This window comes from Nyctibius grandis, chromosome 1 (genome assembly GCF_013368605.1).
Source record: "Nyctibius grandis isolate bNycGra1 chromosome 1, bNycGra1.pri, whole genome shotgun sequence".
In the NCBI taxonomy this organism is placed as follows: domain Eukaryota; kingdom Metazoa; phylum Chordata; class Aves; order Nyctibiiformes; family Nyctibiidae; genus Nyctibius; species Nyctibius grandis.
The window spans coordinates 70,356,953-70,376,291 of NC_090658.1; the positions used below are offsets into that span (position 1 = coordinate 70,356,953).

Sequence of the window (19,339 nt, forward strand, 5' to 3'; positions counted from 1 at the left end):
TCCTTGATTGTTATATGATAGTCTTCATTTCTGTTTTCCTTTTCCCTTATTTGGGCCATTGCATGCTTCATCAATCCACCCGAAAGGCAAGAGAAGACAGTAGGCACCACCATCTCCTCTCACATTTTCCTAAGGGCTGGCTTAGAGAATTCAGAGATGTAATCCAAAGTACAGAAAAGCACTGTCTTTCATCTTCAACTGATCTATATTCTCTACATTTCTCACTGATTAATACACTACACAGAATGCTGTTTTCCATGGATGCCATGCTTACATCTCCCTCTCTGATGTGCAAAGAGTTGGATTGGCTAGCTGAGTTGGCACTAGTGGGCAGAGATGCATCTAATGAATTCCTCTAAGTAGGTACCATGACTTAGACCACTGCTGTGTCAAAATATTATTGTGATGAAAAAGGTCAGATTGATGACCCTTTGAAAATGTCTCCTTTGGCCAAGAATCTGTCCTGCCACTAAGAAATGAACATTCCTGATGACATGCTGTTAACACACAACAGAAAATATGAGCAACTGCCTCCTTCACACCACTTTGCAAATGACGTTCTGCTTGGGAAAGCATTGTTTAAGCAATATTTCTTTCCTGATATATGGAACATTATTCAAAATGAAAATCCAGTCCTCCCTTTGAAAGAATTCTGCCTGTGATATTTCCTTTTAAAAAACACAAGTACTGTACGCTGACAGACTCTCGCCTTATTTATATCCAAACTTTGCAAAGATCAGTGGAATTGCTATGAATTTATACTGCTGCAAATACTTAAGTACGGTGCTGAGCTTTCATTAGAACTTACTTTTTCACCCATTATCTTATAAAATATCAGCATGATGTGCTGGTCCTGAATTTATCATGATATCAGACCAGCAGGGAAGGAGTTCATGGAGAAACAACTATTGTTTTTACCCACAACTGCCTGCACTCTTCTAAAACCTTATCCAAAAGGTTTAGTTGTATTTTGGCATTTGGTGATAGGGTGATGCTTCCTTGGTATCAGTATCATGAAAGATTAATTGCAATACCTATCGATATTCTTTGATATATATGGGCACTTACCTTTGGTGGTTTTAGCAGCAATACACATAAATAAAACTGTGGGGATTTAAAATAGGTGTATCCTTCATTAGAGCGATAGAAAATGTGTTACTATCATTTGTTGCTACTGAACACTTTGGCCACAAAATACTTGCCTACTTTACAAATTGGAATCTAAAAGAAAAGAAGTTGAGAGGAACGAATTAGAATGAGAGGAATGAATTACAAGAAATATGGTTGAAACAAAAAACCTAATAAAACTAAATTGTAAGTTTTCTCCTAATTTCAGCCGCTTTGGATCAACTTCACTTACATAAGTCCAAGTAGCAGAAATGACAAGTTAGTTCAAGAGCTTACAGGTTGTAAATGTATCTAGATGACAGAAAAATAGCATTATACATTCACTTCTGAGTAAACCACTTACAAAGAGATTTTTTTAGGGGATGTTTATACATTCTTAGTTTCTCACATGATGTAAGTACTAAAATAGAAACTTTCCCAAACAAAATGGAAATTGCACCAACTATCCAATTGGCCTTTAAAACCTTAGGCTAGTGTTTGTACTACACAACTAGTTTGTACTACACAACACAAGTACTGTGCTTGTATGCTTTTAGGTGTTTTCTTCTCCAAAGGATTATCAAATGGCAGCCAGACACAGCTCAAGGTATAGGATCTACTTCTCTCAGGCTCTCAATCACGTAACAGCTGCCATTCGTATTGAGCATTCATTTTGAAGGAAAGATTTCTTGTTTTCTTTTTAAACTTTGTGTAAATAACTTTTTTAGATGGGACTAAGAAGCATTGAAACAGGAAAAGCAGATAGTTCCCTAATCCATTGGTGTCAGTTACATTACACTGTACAGTCATCATCAGGCAAGGAAAGACAAATGGGAAAAAAAAAAAAGCCGCCTCTCTACAAGCACAAGTGCAGTTAGGAAGATTTTCAAGCAGCATTCTGGTCTGCTTCCCCAGCAACTAGGAGAGGGATTTTTGTCTGGGAACTTCATAAACCAGATTGCACTGCTAAAAATCCCATAAGTAACATTTATAATATGATATTGCAGGAAAGTATGGGTGATCATGGTATTCGCCATTAGTCTTCATCTGTTCTGAGAGGTTATTAATAAGAGCAATAGAATTGCAATGATGGTATGGTAAAAGCCATTGATGTTGTCTGGAAAAATACAACAACTGATCAAAGACTGGGAAGCAGGCTGGGACATATTTAGAGCTCGAAAGGGGATGCATGTTTTCTCTGAGGACCCTTACATATAGTTGCACAAATCAGTATCTGAAAATCTGAGTTTATGGAAATTTTCAAAAACTGACACTGAATCTGGCTCTAGGTTTCTTTATGGGCCTGCTTACAGCTGTTCAGGTCAACTTTGATGGAACACGTTTGCAGCCAGAAAATGAAGCATAATCCAAATAAAAATGTACAGTGTAATTTTCTTGAAGGAGAAAGAACTTCTAAAAATGTAAAAAAAAAAAATAAATCTTGTTTTTGTATTTCAGGGATATCAATATATCAATATGTATCAATATTTCTTTTGCAAATAACTTTTTATGTTGTGGTACATTACATACTTTTAAAAGTCAAAATGAAAACAAGCCATTAAAAGTAGTTTTCAGCTTTTTAATTGACATTTTGGCACTAGAATTTAGAACAAAGTTCTGAAGTTCTCCACAAAACAGGATTTTTGTTCTCCACATAGCTCTAGTTCTGGCCCACACTGGGATATAATTATAGTGTGTGAAGCAAGTCTAGCTTTTGAAAAATTCCCAATCACAGAATAACAGCAAAACTCATAAGAATCTTAGAAATACCTTAGCACATTTAGAAAGTTCCAGGAAACCTCCACAGCAATACCAGTTGAATCTAACTAGAAAATAAAATCATTTTAATATCATAGGACAGGACAGACATTTAATTATTTAGAATCACATCTGATTGCAGAAAAACATTTGAAAGCTACCTTAAATGCATATCTTCTTACCAGTTAAATTATGTTAATATTTATCTTAAGAATAAGAATGGTTGTATTGCATTAGAAAAAAAATCCCTTTAATCCAGCATCATGGGTACAATATTGGCCAGTAACAGATGTAGGGAGACACTACAAGAAGACAGCTTTCCTAAAATAGCCTTTCCGCTGGCTTTCTTTCCAGTACACCATAGCTTAGGGACTTGCGGAGGCAGAGGTTGAAGCCTGACTATCAACTGTAATCGCCATGGTTAGATCTGTCTTCTCTAAATATATGTAATTATTTTTGGACTCAATTATACTGTAGGCCTCCGCAGCATCCTGTGGCCATGAATACAAGCATTTGATAATGTATTTTAATTAACTATACTCATTCTTCTGGCCCAATTTTGAGTTCGTTTTGTCTCTATCCAAAATGTTTCAGCGGGGTAGGAGGGAGTGTTAGATTTTGTGTTTGATTTGTTGGGTTTTTTAGAGCTTATTAGAACAATTAAGGATAGTAAACTAGGATTTTATTTGTGGATGATTTTACTTGTAACCCAAAGGGTTTTGTTGAAACCCTCTAATATAAGATTACTTTTAAAGAAAACCAGAACAGGAAAGTGAAGTCCTGATTTCAGTTGTATTTCACATCCCACCATGTGTAAGCTGTCATTGGATCACTGGATGTTTAAAATTTTATGGGTAGTGGACCTCAAATATATTCACTTTGGCTTAGCCCGAAATCTTGACAGGCATCAGACTTTATTATGATTATTCCGATACAGTCTTGTTTAATCCACGTATGTAGGTGTTAAACATACCTACATGACAGATAGAGAAAGGATCAAAAAAAAAAAAAGAATCATCTCGGCCTGTTCAGACAGCAAAGGAAGGAAATTTAACTGACTCCACAGCCTATTCTAGGGCTTCAGAAATGGTAGAAAAATGTCCATTCATACAATTTTCATTATTCCAGAGAGAAAAGAGAAGAATGAGGTAGAAGGTAGATATTCTCTCAAGAAAATTGGAATCTTTGGATTTGTCTCAGTGTGGGTAGATTTTTCCTTTTTCTTTTTTATTTTGTTTTTTTGCTTTTTGCTTTTTGCTTTTTTTTTCCTTTCTTTTTTTTTTTCAATTAAAGCTTTACAGAATGTAAGTTTTTACATGACAGAATCATTTTGCATGCAGCATTGGCCAGGACTGATTGCAGCTAAACTTTGTGCACTTATGTTTTGTTTTTTTTCTATATAATGAATGCCTGCCAAATGATATTCTATAGCAAGTCTGACTTTCCTTCAGTACCACCAAACATAAAAATTAAACAGATGCTGCCAATTCCCTTGTGGTATCAGAACAGAAACAATCCCAAGACAACTCTAAGAAGTGTTGTGACGTCCCAGAGGAGGAGACATGGGCTGGGTCTCACAGAGATCAGACATGCTTCCATGGTGTAAGCAGGCAAAACCATTGTTGAGCCTTTGCAGTCAACAAGCTGGCTTTCTCTAGCTGTAGGGACACCGGTTTGGGGGACTAGGCCATGACTGTCTCATCCAAGTCCTCTCTCCTTTATATGGGAGTACTAGCAAGCTTCAGGATACCAGTCTCCATCTTCCAAGATTATAAGAATTTTACACAGGTGCTTTTGAACAGGACCTTAATAAAGTGCTGTTGCCCACATTATTTACTTACGGCAGCAGACCTGCAATTAGGAAGCAGTAATAACCAGTGTCTATCTGAGTAAACTGGATACATAAAGATTTATTCTGGCCACCAGTCTTTGGAGGACTGGTGGGCTAAACAGTATGTGAGATGGACTCAAACAGTGCAATTACCCAAGGATCTATTGTCTAACTCTTTTGAAAGAATTTGGCACAGCATTTGGTCTGCATCTGTTCTCCCTACGTCTCTGTGGCCAAGGTATAAAGCCTCTGAATGCAAAAACGTATGCTTGGAAAAAGTAATTCAAACCAAATCCACTCTGGAATGAAAGGTCACCATGCAGCAGAAAGGACACTGAGACATTTCAATTTCCTATTATTCTAGCAACTTTGAGAAAGGGGCTTCTGCAAACTGTCTGTCCATTCAGCTACATGCCACCCAAATAACACTGGAATACAACAGCTCATTTCAAACAAACATGGTGAGGGGACAGAAATCCTCAACCAATAAAGTTATTCAGCTTCATATAAGTCAGCAACTGCACCAGGGAAAAATATTCACATTTGAGTCCAACTGGGAGCAGCTTCTGTATAACTTTGTCCAGGCAGAAGGAAGCCAGGTTAAAGGATGTGGAGAAGGGAGAATGGAAGTATGGTGAGGCTGGAGGCGAGAGGGAGTGTAGGAAAGACCTACAAATAGTAATTCATGGAGTATAGGTACGTGTGAGAATGAGGCATTGCAGTGGGAAAGACAGAGGGCTTCAGAGAGAGCAAAGATTACTGTGGTGCAAAGAGAAGGAGATACACTTCCACAGAAGAGTAGGCTTCACTTGTCAGCAATTCATGGAATAACATGTCACATTTGTGGTGGTTTGGAGAGTAGGTGGAGCATTTGGTCCAAGTTTGGAATGAATGTGTGAATCGGGAGCATATGTTTACAGTCCAGAGAGGGAATATCCTCAGAGCATCCTCAGAAATTTTACTACAGACATCTTTCAATGAGAAGAGTGGGGAAAACTGTCTCCTTGGTTCCTGCTATCTCAAGATATATTCTCCTACTTTCCATTTAGCTCATCAGTTTTGCAGAAATAACATTAAGCTAAATCAGGCCCTTGCATTTGCCATTTCCAGCTCCTTCTATTCAGAACACAACTGCAAGAGGAGCACAATGCCATTAAAGTTAACATCTTTTAAATATTTTATTTCTTTTTTATAGGTTTAATATGCAATAATTGGCAGAACAACTCATTTGGAAATGAAAACATTCAATATCTTTCCGTTCAATGCTCTGAGTATTTTCTCACTCCAGGGTGTAAAAACATTTGTTCTTGATTCACACAGTCATTCCAAATCCTTGCCAAATTATGCAAAGAGCTGTCAGATTTAATGGTGCAAGCGTCTTATTCCTTATTATAGGACTTGGACAAATAAAAGCAATACTTTGTAAAAACAGGTAGTGAAGCTACTGCAAAAAGTCATCACAAAAAGATGTTTTTAATAGTATTCTGTCCTGTCTGCAGTGCCTCTCCCAGATCTCAAGTCTCTTTAGGGTCTGACTTTAACCTGCAGTGCACCTGTAAAATACAACCAATAAACACTATTTTCATTTTATAGATACAAAGACATTCCTCTTGCAGAGGCTACAGCCTCAATTCAGTAATGTGCTGAACCAGTTGTTTGATTTTAAGTACACACTAGTCCCCCAAATTCATGTTTTAGGGTCCTGTTGAACTGAAGACTCAGCAGCTTTCCCCTGCACTCACAGCAAAATGCATACCATGACAGAAATGGAGTATACATCTCCTTACCTGGTCACATGTAGATCCTTGGCGATAACTTAACCTTTCGTTCAGCAGAGAAATAGAAAACAAAACCCAACAACTGTGCTTAAATTTAATTTTGCTGAGTTGTTTTCATTTCCTCCCAAGGCAACTCAAAAAAAAAAAAAAAAATCCACTGGAGAATTGAGTCCCTGCAGGAATATGAGCTGTAACCACCCACCACTCCACTGAGTGGCCTGAGCAGCTGCCGGTAGAGTCCTGTCAGGTGGGAAGTTTTAATCCTGCTTCTTTGGAGACTGTTTCACTTTGTATAAAATATCTTCAGGCTTATTTCAACAATCCAAGTGATGTATTTGTTTAACACTATGGACAAAGCACCTTTGACTCTCCAGCCTGCGTGACCAGGTAATCATTTACAGCTGGATCATGTTGAAACTGATCTCATCACAAAATCAGAGACGTGAACTATTCCTGAGCACAGAAGATGCCCAAAAGACTGTTATTGTGTCCTTCCTCATAATTCCTGCATCCTCATACTACCAAGTGATTGTTGTGGGCCACAGAAAATCAAGCAGATTATTTTAAGTATGCAGAAATAAACAAAAGATAGACAAAATCCCCCCCTAAATCTAAATAAAGAGCCCACGATTCATCTTTTAGCCCAAACAATCTGAAATGATCACAAAAATGTAGATCTGGCCTGAAACTGCTAATTGGAGCTGTGAAAATTCTCACTTGGATTCTTTCTCTTTCTTTCTTTCTTACTTTCTTTCTTTCTTTCTTTCTTGAACATCCTTACAGGTATGTGATTTGAATTCTGCCATTAGAAATGCATTTCAGAGCAAGACTGTACTGCTCTTTAAGTGAATATCACCAGCTTTCAGCCATTTCACAGTCTTGCTTCCCAACATGTAGTCATTTGTGTTGGCAGAGAAACCTTTGCAAAATATGATATGTAATAAAAGTTAAAATAAGGATATTTTTCAGTTTCTACTTGAGTGTGTCAGGAAACTGAGACTGAAAGATTTATAGTTTTGGTACAAAAACTAGTTAAGAATTAAGCAAGAAGGCACTCTTTCTCCCCAGGAAAAAAACTCTAGTGTTACAGTCAATAGGATTTTTTCCACCTACTTCTATGAGAAGAAGATGATCAGATTTCAAGATGTAAATGGAAAGGAGAAAAACTCAGTGATCTGACTAACTTACTGCTTTTAATGACAAGGGAGGCACCTCCCAAAGTTACAGCAATTTATTTGCCTTGATTAAGGAGGGTGCACTATCCCCTGTCAAGCATCAACACAACTACATCATTTGCACCCCTTTTCCAAATAACCTCTGCATGCAAAAACAACTGAAAGGGCTGCTGTGAGTTTTATTAGTGGTGACCCTGGGATATAATTTGTCCTTCTTAAACACAAAGACCACCACAGGTAAACACCCTCTGTTCCTCTGGCTAATTTGGGCCATAAAAAAAACCCAAAATGGTAGCTGTGTAGACTTGGTCTCAACTGCTGTACAGAAACATTTGAATACTTTTGAATTAAATTAATAGTTCCTCAATCTAGGACAGTCACTGAAGTGCACACCTGAATATCTGTGGGAAATTACTCCTAAATAAGGATTTTCCAAATCAAAAACAAATCTTGCACTCGCCTTTATTCTCTCTATCAAAAACAAATCTTGCACTCGCCTTTATTCTCTCTAAGCAATCAAAATGTGTTTCACGTGACACATCGGACAATTGGGTTTCTTGCATGGCAAGATGCACTAGTAGGTTTTCTTTCCGATCTTCTTAATACAGAGCATCCTTTTTTTCTTATTTACAAGTGCTCAGTGTGCTATTGGTTACATTGGTAAAGTTTTGCCTTTCCAAGCAGACAGCACGCTTTACTCTTGGACCCTTTTCTACCCTCCTGTCCTCAGTTCCAGTGCTATAGTATGACACTGGCTCCCCTTCTCAAAAGAAAGAGGGAGGAAAGTATTTTTCACTAAAAAAATAGCTCCCCTTTTGGCAACAAACAAAGGGAGAAAAAATGCAACCAGAGGAACTTAATTCTTTAAAAGTGCTTTTTTGCTGTTTGACGACATAGGCATAAAGCCAAATTTCACCCATTGTACTTCATGTACAAAATTTCTTCACACAGCTCTATATTGCTGACAGCTCTTTAGCTACAGCCATGCTACTGGGCGCCATTATAATAGTTCACCATACCGTTATGATGTGTCAATGTTTATGACCTGTATCCCAAAACTGGACGACACTCAGATCTGTTGACTGCCTCTAAATCACCTTTTTGGAAAAGAATTAAAGTATTGAGATTGTAACTAGAATTGCTGTTGCTCAAATAGCCCCATATAATCTTTTTTTCATTGAAAACACAAAAAAGTTACAGAATTGTAAAGCCCGTGTGGAACAAAACACAGGAAAATACTTATTGTTTTCATATAGAGAAACACATATAATACCTGCAGCTGTATGAAGGCCCAGAGGGCTTTTTTATTGGTGCATGGATGAATTTTTTATTGCTACTGAATAAAGTGTTCTTGACATAAGTATTTGACCTCTGACACTAGCAAGATTCCCTCTTGGTGGCCATTAGAGTACAAACCCTGCTTCATGTTTTCTGACTTTAAATGATGTGTTATCATCCGCAGGGTTTTTTTAATGGGAATAAAATCAGAGAAACAAGAGTAAGAAAGTGTCTTATTGCCTGGAGATGGGCCAAAGTGGGTTGAGGTGATTTCACTTACCTTAGCTTCGAAAAACTTGAAGGCGTGCTGAGCAGAGCAACCTGCTTCACAAGAAAGTAAGAAAAATGAGCAAAAGGGGGAAGGCAGGAAAAGCAAAGTGAGGGGTTGCTGATCACTTAGGGCTTATAGGTCTTCAGTTAGCATGGCTGAGTAATGCCTATTTCCATAGTCAGGCAAGTAAGAGAATAACGTGTTTAGGCTTAGGTGATCACCTATCCTTCATCAGCTCAAGCCTACCTATTTGTATAGAACTAAGTACGACTGGTGGTCCCTTTGGAAGGAAGGATCAACTTGCTTTTTAGTGTGGATGACCTCCGAGGATTTCAATAGTCACATTAAACTCCAGTTCACTGATAAATATGAAAGTTATGCTCTCTCTTATCCTAGAGGAAACCTTTATTGTTTTAATTTCTTCATAAATTTTTTTGTAAACTTCATATCTTTGTTCAGCTCATATTAGCTTCTGAGGACTTTTAATTAAAATGGGTAACTGACAGATTAAAAGGTATTTGTATCAGTTTTCCTGCACATTGTTCAAGAGAATTTCCTATAGGTACTGACAGCAGAAAATTGTCCTGATATTTTTTTGAGTCCTCCTTTTGTCTTCTCCACCACACCTCTAGTTCTCTGACACTTTCAGTTTCTTAGATCTGATCACATCTAAGACATCCCTCATCCTCCTCTACCTTCCCAGGGATGTCCTGTGATTCTGTGAGCAATAAAGCAGAAAACCAGGAAAAATACAGCATTATTGGCAAAAATGCATTATCAGAACTTCAGTCCAAGCAGTTCTAACAAGTTTTGAGCCTTTGGTCCCATTTTTCAATTATAACAGTTGTTAAGTCACACCCATCTGAGTTATTCTGGTAATAAATCGCTTTGTCCATCGGGAAAGTCCCCACTCCCTTCTGGGAAGTACTTCCAACGGCTGTCAGGAGCCCGCACCCTGTTTATGAGATAGACCCGCTGGACTGCAGAAAACACACATGGAGCATCGAGCCACCATTGTGACTCTCTGTACAAAATTCACACCGGTTTCAGTGGCAAATTATACTAAAAGCCCAGAGGAAAAGCCAGGCAAGATGCAGAACGTGTACCTTTTCACTGCCCTTCTGGTGAAGAATGGCTAAGGGTGCCCGCAGCATCTGCTAACAGGCAGTGTCTAGGATTCCTTTGAGGAGGAAAGTCCCTCACCCTCAGCCACCATATTTATGTTCAGTATTTGTGGAACAGCTCAAGTTAACAAGACTTTCAAATGACTGCACCACATGAGATCTCCAGCTTCTCAAATGAGTTGTTTGAAAAGGTAGTGAAAACTGGCTTCTGGTGCCCCACTCCTTCACCAGGATCCTTCCTTTCACCTTGTCTGTGTCAGGACGCAGACAGCAGGTGAAACCGCTGACCCTCTGCATGCCTGCTCTGCAGGTGGAGAACTGAAGCCAAAATGGTCTTACAAGGATCTGCTTCTCTTCCTCCACAAGCCTCCTCTAGTAACTCAGACATGTTGGTGAGTCCTATAGTGTATCTTAAGAAACAGGAATGGGGAGAAAATTATAAAGTTATGTAACCTCAAAAGTACCAAAGAAACACTCTAGTTATCTACCACTTTTCCCTCGAGCAGAAAGTAGGTATTGAGATGCAGAAAAAAAGAAGCTGAAAGTGGGCACCAGCTGGAAGAAGTACAGAAACCACTACTATTCACGTCAACTACAACTAGCAAATATCTCATTGTCCATTGATAGAGATGGCACTGCAGGCAATACAAATGGATTCCTGTGGTGGCACAGTGTGCGACTCACTTCAGAAAGATTTTAGGTATACGGAATCTAACTCTTCAGGCATAAAGGATAAAGCTAGCTTATTCTGCTGTAATTAAATATTGAAGGCAAAATTTGAATATTTCCTCTATAAATACCGCATTTGCACTTAACAAATACAGGACAAATGATTCGAAGGACAGGCAGATGCCATCTACTCAGCCACCTACAACACAGAAACAGCAGAGAGACTGAGCAAGTCTGACCTGGTCCAAAAGAAACAGCCATTTTCAGGGGGTTTCTAACTTTAGCGGAGAACACCGCAGGCTTCTAAAATAGCTACAGGCATGTATATGAAGAACAATACACCATGTCATGGCTGGCTGGTGAGAACAAGACAGAGGAGGGCTTGCAAGGGAGCAAGTGACGAAGATGGATTGATTTGAGTGATGTTTAAATTTGGTTTATTATGGGGCTGTGGTTGACAATGTTGCAAGCTGCTCACCTCCCAGAGAGATAGGCATGTGGGCCATTCTTTGATTTCATAAATCATCCAGGAACATACCCAGAGCATTGACCTTTTATAGGGAGGGAGCTCAGGGCATTCAGCATAATTTAACACCGGCATGTCGGATGGTGTCCAGCACAGTTTAACACTCCTTAACCTCTGCCTCATTAGACATCTGTCCCGTCATTTATCTTTCTGTTTATTTTCCAAGTGATATATTATTGGTAATAACTAAGGAATGGGCACTGATGTTACTCTCCATGGAGCTGCCATTAGTCAGCTGGAAGTCAGGCCAGCATCACTCTGAAACTGGTACACAGAACAGCTTTTAAAGGATTTCAGTTATTTTTTTTGCCAAGCAATTTCCTCCTGGCATGGGCAGCTAGCGCCCCTATTATATGATCTTTTATTTATTTTTACTCTTTCCAGACCAGATCTTAGGAGTTTTTAATACCAGCAAGTATTATTACTGTTGGTAATAAGACCTGAATTATTCTTTTTGCAGCAGAAACTTCATCCTGTCTGTGACAACCACTGCTAAATAAGAAGCCAGCAGGGAAACGGCAGGGTCTTCCATTCCAACCACATATATACACATACTTGTACACAGGGACAACTACACACACACACACGCTCACACTCCACTCCCCACCTAGGTCATTGCCGTGATGGCAGATATTAAGACTCCTTTCTAAATACAAGTATTTTAGCATGTCTATAATTGACTGAATATTGGAGGTTTCATTTGTGCTGCCTTTCTTTATCAAGTGGCAACTACTTTTCCAATATTTGGTATACTGAGTTACATTCTGGAAGGGGAAAAAGAAAGCGAAGAAAGCACGGGGCCACAGTAAGGGGAAAATGAAATATTACACATTTTTTCTGTGTGTTGTAATATATGTGTTGTGATATTGGATGGGAAGTAAATTCCAACAAAGATTCTTCTATGGTACATGTGGTACTAAGCATGAATTTGGATTTCTAGCAGATTATAAAGAAGGTACAAGTCCAGAAGGACCTGTAAATTAAAAAAAGGCATTCCATATTTGTTTATATTGTGGATATTTGTGAGTCAACTCTATAATAGATGTAACACCTTCAGAAAATACTGATCATGTTTTGTTTAACTGAATAACAATATTTTGCTTTTAAATCCATCATCGCATGAAAGATATTGAAATTTTGAGCAATAACAAACAATTTTATATGAGTAATATTACCATTGAGACACAGATTGAAGTAGTTAAGGAACCCACTGGCTGACCTGAAATGTCCTCTGTTTAAACACACACACACATGCACACAGAAACCGTCAGCAAAACAAATCCTAAACAATATCAAATATCCTGTGAAACTGTGTGAGACAGGTATCCCTGAAATTTGGATTACAGTGATGAGAAAGCGCAAAGCGAAGGGAGGTGAGCCTGCTGCTGGCTCGCATTCGTTGAGGCAGGTGAGCACAGCTGAGAAGGAATTCAATGGGTGGGAGGGAGTTTGCTGGGCTACCAGAAGCTTTACTTTCCAGATGTGCTTTATTTATAAAGCACTTAATCCTTTTAAAACTACCTACGTCCCACACAGATTTGGCATTGCTTTATTGCTTAATTAATACCATCATCTCAGTTTTTGCCTAACACCGTGGTTAAAGAAAAAAATGCATCTCCGCACATGCAAATGCTGCCAGATCTAACATGACACCATGGAAGCAATTTTGATATCATAAACAAGATATCTGCTCTTCAACTGCTTTGGTTCACACTCTGCAACTGGGCATTGAGCTGTACTTGGGATCACGTAACTGGAGTTTAAAAGCTTTAGGGCTACTGTGAGATTCTGGACTCAAACTCTGATTATTTCTTCAGCAGTGAAAAACCTGCATACGCCAGTCAGTCACAGGATGCCTATGCACCACAGGATGCATTTACGAAAAAGGCAATGAGATCTGAGAATGAATTCAGCAAGGTGGAGTATGAAAGCCACCAATACAAGGGCCTTGTGAAATCTCAAGTATTGTCGGCCATTTGGGTCACCCACGTTGACAGAAAGGGAACTCATATCAGAACAGGTGCAGAAGTGGCCGCTGGGATGATCCAAGCAATGGAGAGTTTACTTTACAAGAGGAAATTAAAAGACAGTGGCTTATTTAGCCAAGCAGATCCAAGCCTGCGAGGGGATACAGTCACTCTTTGTAAATACAGCTGGAGGATAAACACCAGAAAAGGGAAGGAGCTTTTTAAGCTTACAGACAATGAGTTGGCATGGGAACAAAGAGATATAAGCCAGCCATTAAGAAATTCAGGCTGGAAATTAGGTTGGGTTTCCAGGTCTCAGAAAGGTGAATTTCTGGACCTACCACCTTTTTGTAGCAGTGAGGTCAGAATTTGCCACTAGTTCACGGCGGATTATGAAATATTTTGCATGACACAGTGCAACAGGCCAAGCACATGCTGTCCATCGGTGCCTTCCTCAGCTCTTCCCACCCTGTTCCCGACCACCAGGATTGTGAGCATACTTCCAGCCCACATTTCTTCATTTTTGTCCTTTGAAAACCAGGGCATGAGAGGCACCAGGATGGAGACACTTCATACCTTGCCTGTACTTCAGTGGTGTCCCCAGACGGGAGTCAGGAAGCACTCCCAGCTGTCTAGGTATGGGGCTGAGGGATCTTGCAGATCTTTTTCAGTCCTGCAAAATAATTAGTCTGAGGTAAAAGTCTTTCTTACAACAACAGGGCAATCCATGCTTTTCCCATGCTAGCCGGGCAAGGTAAATCTGCCACACACCCCACTTTACCTCAGCCTACTGAGGTGGGGACAGCTTCAGGCTGCCCTGCCTGCAGGCTGCCCTGGCCCTAGCCTCCCCCCAGGCACGTCTCCAGGGTCTGATCAGCCACTAACTCCTGCAGAAGGAGCCTCCCGAAGTCCGTTTCTGTCTGGTACACACACTGAACTCTGCACTCTTTGCCTAATCCTACTTAAGAGCAGCATTTAAATGTTTGTGTGTTTCTCCTAATTAAGTGCCAAAAGTTTTGAGGTTTCTCCTCAGCGAGGGGAGACTCAACCCAGCCCAACCTTGACGTAAATCTGATGACGCTAGTGATTCAGTCAAGCTACATGAGTCAAATTTGGCCCTGTTTTTTTCCCCCATTAGTAATAAAATGCAAAGCTTTATTTTGAAAGTACCTAATTGATAACATTGTCAGCAAAATTCATTATTTCCCCAGCCTCACCCTATAGTGAAAAACAATGATGTTAATACAACACAGGCCATAAACAAAACACTGTTTAGCTCTGTGTTTCTAGTTAAATTGTAAAGCTTTTAATTTTTGTATATTGAAGTAGAAAATGGAGTATACAGAATATTCTAAATCTATAAATGCATCTAATGAGTTGAAAAAAGAAATTTTAGGTTTTATAGTCTTCTGTTATTTAAAGTCCCAGACAGGATTACTATAACATACACAAAACAGATTATGTTTAGCAAGAAATTTAAAGATCAGGATTCCTGTAAACACCAGTGTAACATTTGGGCACAATAAACTCAGCTTCTCTTTCTCTGTTAATGATATTCTGGCTAAATGTCTGCAGATCATTTATTTTGGAAAAAAATGTATGAAAAAAATACGAGGTTTTGTTCAGGTTCTCTCCAGATAAGAAGCGTACTTGCTAGCACTGGGACAGACCCCCGCCACAACACTGAACCCGAAGCAAACCTCCATCTCAACCTCCCTCCAGATTGTGGTGGCAAAGCTTTGAAACCTGATTCATACCTGTGCCCAGTTATCCTCAGCACTGCAGGGGAAAGAAAGGGGGTCCCACCTCGCCTTGTAGCACCAGTATTTTTATCTCCCAGCTAGCTCAGGAAGGAATTTGGGGTGGGTGGGAGGTTCGCTCTCTCTTCAGGAGTCGATGTGGTGTGCTTTCTCAGCAGACTGGGACTTTACCGGCCGACTGGGGGGCCCACAGAACAGGCACCCAGCGTTGGTCTGATGGACATGGCACTCTTGAGATCACCTTTGAAACCTAACACAGACGCCTGTACTGCCACTCTGCAAAACACTGCATTGTAACCTGCACTGGAAAACACACTGAGGATGGGTCCCAGAAACTACATTCTTTTAACCCTAAAACCTGAGGATGCAGTGGCGGCTCCTCGTGGAGTCAGGTGCCTGCCCTGCCCAGCTTGGCAAGACTTACCAGCACTGTGTAGGGAGGGGACTGAGCTGGGAGACCCCCCCAGCCTGCCTCGCTGAAGGGCTTTGTGGCCCCCCCCCAGCTCAGGAACCCACCCCATGTGCCACTGTGAGACCCTTGGCATCAGGGCGTGACTCCTCAAACCAGGAAAACACCCAAAGCCAGACCTGCTCAGTTGATGGGCCTCAGCAGCTCCAATGGTGTTTGACAAGAGCCACCAATTTGTATTTCAATGACACTCCAAAGAAATCTTTGAACAAACATACCAACAGTGTGTGGAAACAACCATGAAACTGCATTCACTCACAAAAATGCCAATATCTTAATTATTCCCAATAAAAATTGCAATATTTTTCTTTTTTACAAAAGTATTCTTTTTTTCTGGTTCACACTATTAATAATCCTTGCTATCTCAGCACAAATGATAGACTATGGACATGCTCCTGTTCACATGCTGATACATCAGGTATAGACTCACTCTGAGATGGTTGTACCATGGTGTCACCTGGACCTGCTCCAAACCACATGAGAAAAGGGCAGTGTGATAAGGGTGAATATCATCAGCTTCACAAAGGACCCTACTATTAAAGTCAGTAGAAAAGATCTTCCAAAAGAGACACAGATCAGATGTCTCAGTTTCCTCTAAACTCACCTCCAAAATTTGTTCACACATTCCTCTCTTTCAAAGACAACTTTTTAGTCCTAAGAGACTGCTGCAGAAATGCTGCAGTTTTGTTGCTGTTGCGCAATGATGAATACAGGGCTGTGAAATTTCCATCTTTCATAACAAGTTCATTTAGTCTTTGAGTGTTTTTCTGCCATTTTCAGTTAGACCACCTTGAAATATCTTCAGATGCATCAGTCAAGTTGTTGAACTTCCCCTGACTTAGTTTCTGTTGGAATTCAGCTTCATTCCAGCAACGATGGGACAGAAATTTGAAAGGTACATACATGCCAAGAAACAGAAGCCCTATCAATTCCCAGTCAAATTTAGGTTCCCAGGTGCCCCAATTATTTTTTGAAACTGGACGTTAGAATCAAAGTCTATTTCTAATTACAAAAGTTCTTTTTTCTAATGCCAGTGTATGAAACTACATCATCTGATGCTGATGAGTTGCTCTTTGTCTAAGTAGATCATCATTATGATCACACACAACCTTCAGAAATTCATACTCTCAATGAGTTTCCACTGTTTTGTGCAATATTATCTTTTTCTTCACTTAACTTGTTCTATAAATCTTCCACCCATATTTAAATAAAATACATGCACAATTCCTGAACAAAGAGTTCTTGTACAATAGCATGTAGTATTAAGACACTAAGTGAACAAGCCTAGACACATGCTGAGTATCATATCATTCCTCGTCCCACCACCATCCATATACTATAGCTGGATAATTTCACTATGGCACCAGAAGGTCCTGCTTTTCATTAACCAAAACGAAATCCTGTCACCCCCATAAAGTCAGAAATACTGTTGCCTTTTCTCCTGCAGAGGATATGGTACAGCTTTTTCTGAAATCTTCAGACTTGCTGACAGAGCAAAAAGCAAGGAGCCAGATAACCCCCTTCCCCCCCAACAAAAAGGCTGTTGAGCATACCTAACAGGTCAGAGCTTGCCAATTTTTTTTCCCTCTTAGCACAACATCTCTAACAAATGTACATATCGTATCTTTGAATATTCACATGGAAAAAAATTTAAACCAAATGCCACATGTTCAAATGGCATTTCAGTTACACAAAAAAAGTATTCTTCATTTAGGATGGTGGTTTACAATAAATAGGGCTGTATGGTGAAGATATTAAAGCACTGAATTACAGGTTTATGTCTGAGAGAGTTGATATTAATATGGCCAAAAAAAGAAACTGTGCTTTCAGTTGAGGTTTGGAATATGTGGTGAGGCAGTGAAGCAGAGATACAAGAAGGCTGTTTTGGATGGCAGGAGCTTGAGAGAAGGTGATTCTCAAACCAGTGGTGTTTGGAAAGAACTGAGAAATCAAGACGCAGCCAGACTACAATGGCAGGGAGATAAAGGCAGGAAGGACTTTCTGAGAAAGAATGGTAGAAATTCAAGGAGGACTTTCAAAATAGTACAGAAAAAATGTAATAACGTTGTAAATATATTAAAGAGTTTAAAGAAGAAACCAGGTCCATAATCTGGATGTCTCTCTGTCGATACCTGACGTACAGTAACAAAGGTCACAGACTCACTGTTTCCAATAAAGGGCACCGTTCCACACAATAAAGTCCAATTTCTAGAATATTGGATGAAAGATTATTTTTGGAAACATAAACTGGGAAATCATTGGGGTCTCTTTTGTATGCTGATTTACCAGTTTTTCCAAAGAGCAATATAAGAAGTGTTTATGAGTTCCTATCAAATATGGCTTCATTTATTTGTCAGAAAGTTCACAGAAAGTACAGGAAGAGAGCTCCTTTATTGCTTACATCAAGAGTGGGGGCTGGGAGCAAATCTGTCCCCACATCCTTCTGCAACAGCTGTATTGTCTGAAAAGAGAAAGTGGGGGAAGCAAGAGAAAATGGGGAAGAGGAGAGAAGAGGAGAGAAGAGGAGAGAAGAGGAGAGGAGAGAAGAGAAGAGAAGAGAAGAGAAGAGAAGAGAAGAGAAGAGAAGAGAAGAGAAGAGAAAAAAGAAAAGAGAAAAAAAGAAAAGAAAAGAGAAATACAAAGTGGCATTTCTGTGTAAACACATTGCACTTGGAAAAGCCTTCCTCATTAGCTTTCAGACATTAAAAGAATCTGTGTTCCTTGTTAAAAGAATAAATTTTGGCAAACTACCATTGTGACAGAATGGGATGTATCTGTGTCAAATTATGAACCCTGTGTTGTATTAAGAGTGCAAACAAGCCAGGACATGCCCAATTACAACCTATTACACTGAATTCCTATGGCTGTCGACATAAAAAATGCTTTTTGCACCTCAATAAAAGGCTAATGCCCATAAAGCCTACAGGCCCTTGATTTGGGTGTTGCTATAGGAGCGGGCGCAAAGGGACACAAGTGAACCATGCCCATATTCAGAGCTAGGCGGAGAGGAGCCTGCTCCGATACAGAAGCCACGTAGGATATGTCTACACAGTCGATTGCAGGCAGATGTGAGCTCCCTTCGCCAGCACTCTGAACCAACAGGCAGAATTGTAGCCATGTTTACTGTGGCACAGAGTCATTTTTGAAAGAAACAGAAAACAAAAAACAACAGCATTTTAGGACCTGGTCCTGCCTTCCACATAAAGCTCTGGGTTTGGGCCTCTCCTTGTCTATACAATTTGCATTGTACTGCCAGACAGGGCTTATTGGTTCAGGATCAGCACTTTCCTAACTGCAGTTTTGCAGTCTCCAGACCATATGTGCAATGAACACTGCCTGCAAAAGTCATGCAGTCATACATTACTACACCACCAATCTTAAATTAGCTAAGAAAAGCCATGCCGCAGCTTCCAAAATAAAACTAGCCAGGTCTAGCAAGACTGGGAGAAGAACGCAGATTTCTGCATCTGTCCAGATATGCCCAGAAATGCCCACCTTTGGCTCCCTGCCACTGCTCCGCTCCTGTGGAATGAGTGCAAACACTGCATGGGGAAAACCCTATGGAAAAGCAGGACTGGGGTCATTCACAGCACAGTGTCACCACTGACTTTGAAGATCTGTAAAGG

The 19,339-nt window shown here is 39.9% G+C and overlaps 1 protein-coding gene across 2 annotated transcripts in view; it reads right to left on the minus strand.

The window, feature by feature from the left end:
• Positions 1-19,339, minus strand: part of CENPW (centromere protein W) — a 157,414-nt gene that overhangs the window by 67,453 nt on the left and 70,622 nt on the right. The window contains exon 7 of one of the 2 annotated variants that reach the window (XR_011049351.1): positions 14,067-14,157. The exons of the other annotated variant lie outside the window; for it this stretch is intronic. The gene's annotated coding sequence lies outside the window, so the exon portion shown is untranslated. Of the gene's footprint in view, positions 1-14,066; positions 14,158-19,339 lie in introns of those variants that run through there. 2 annotated transcript variants of the gene reach the window in all.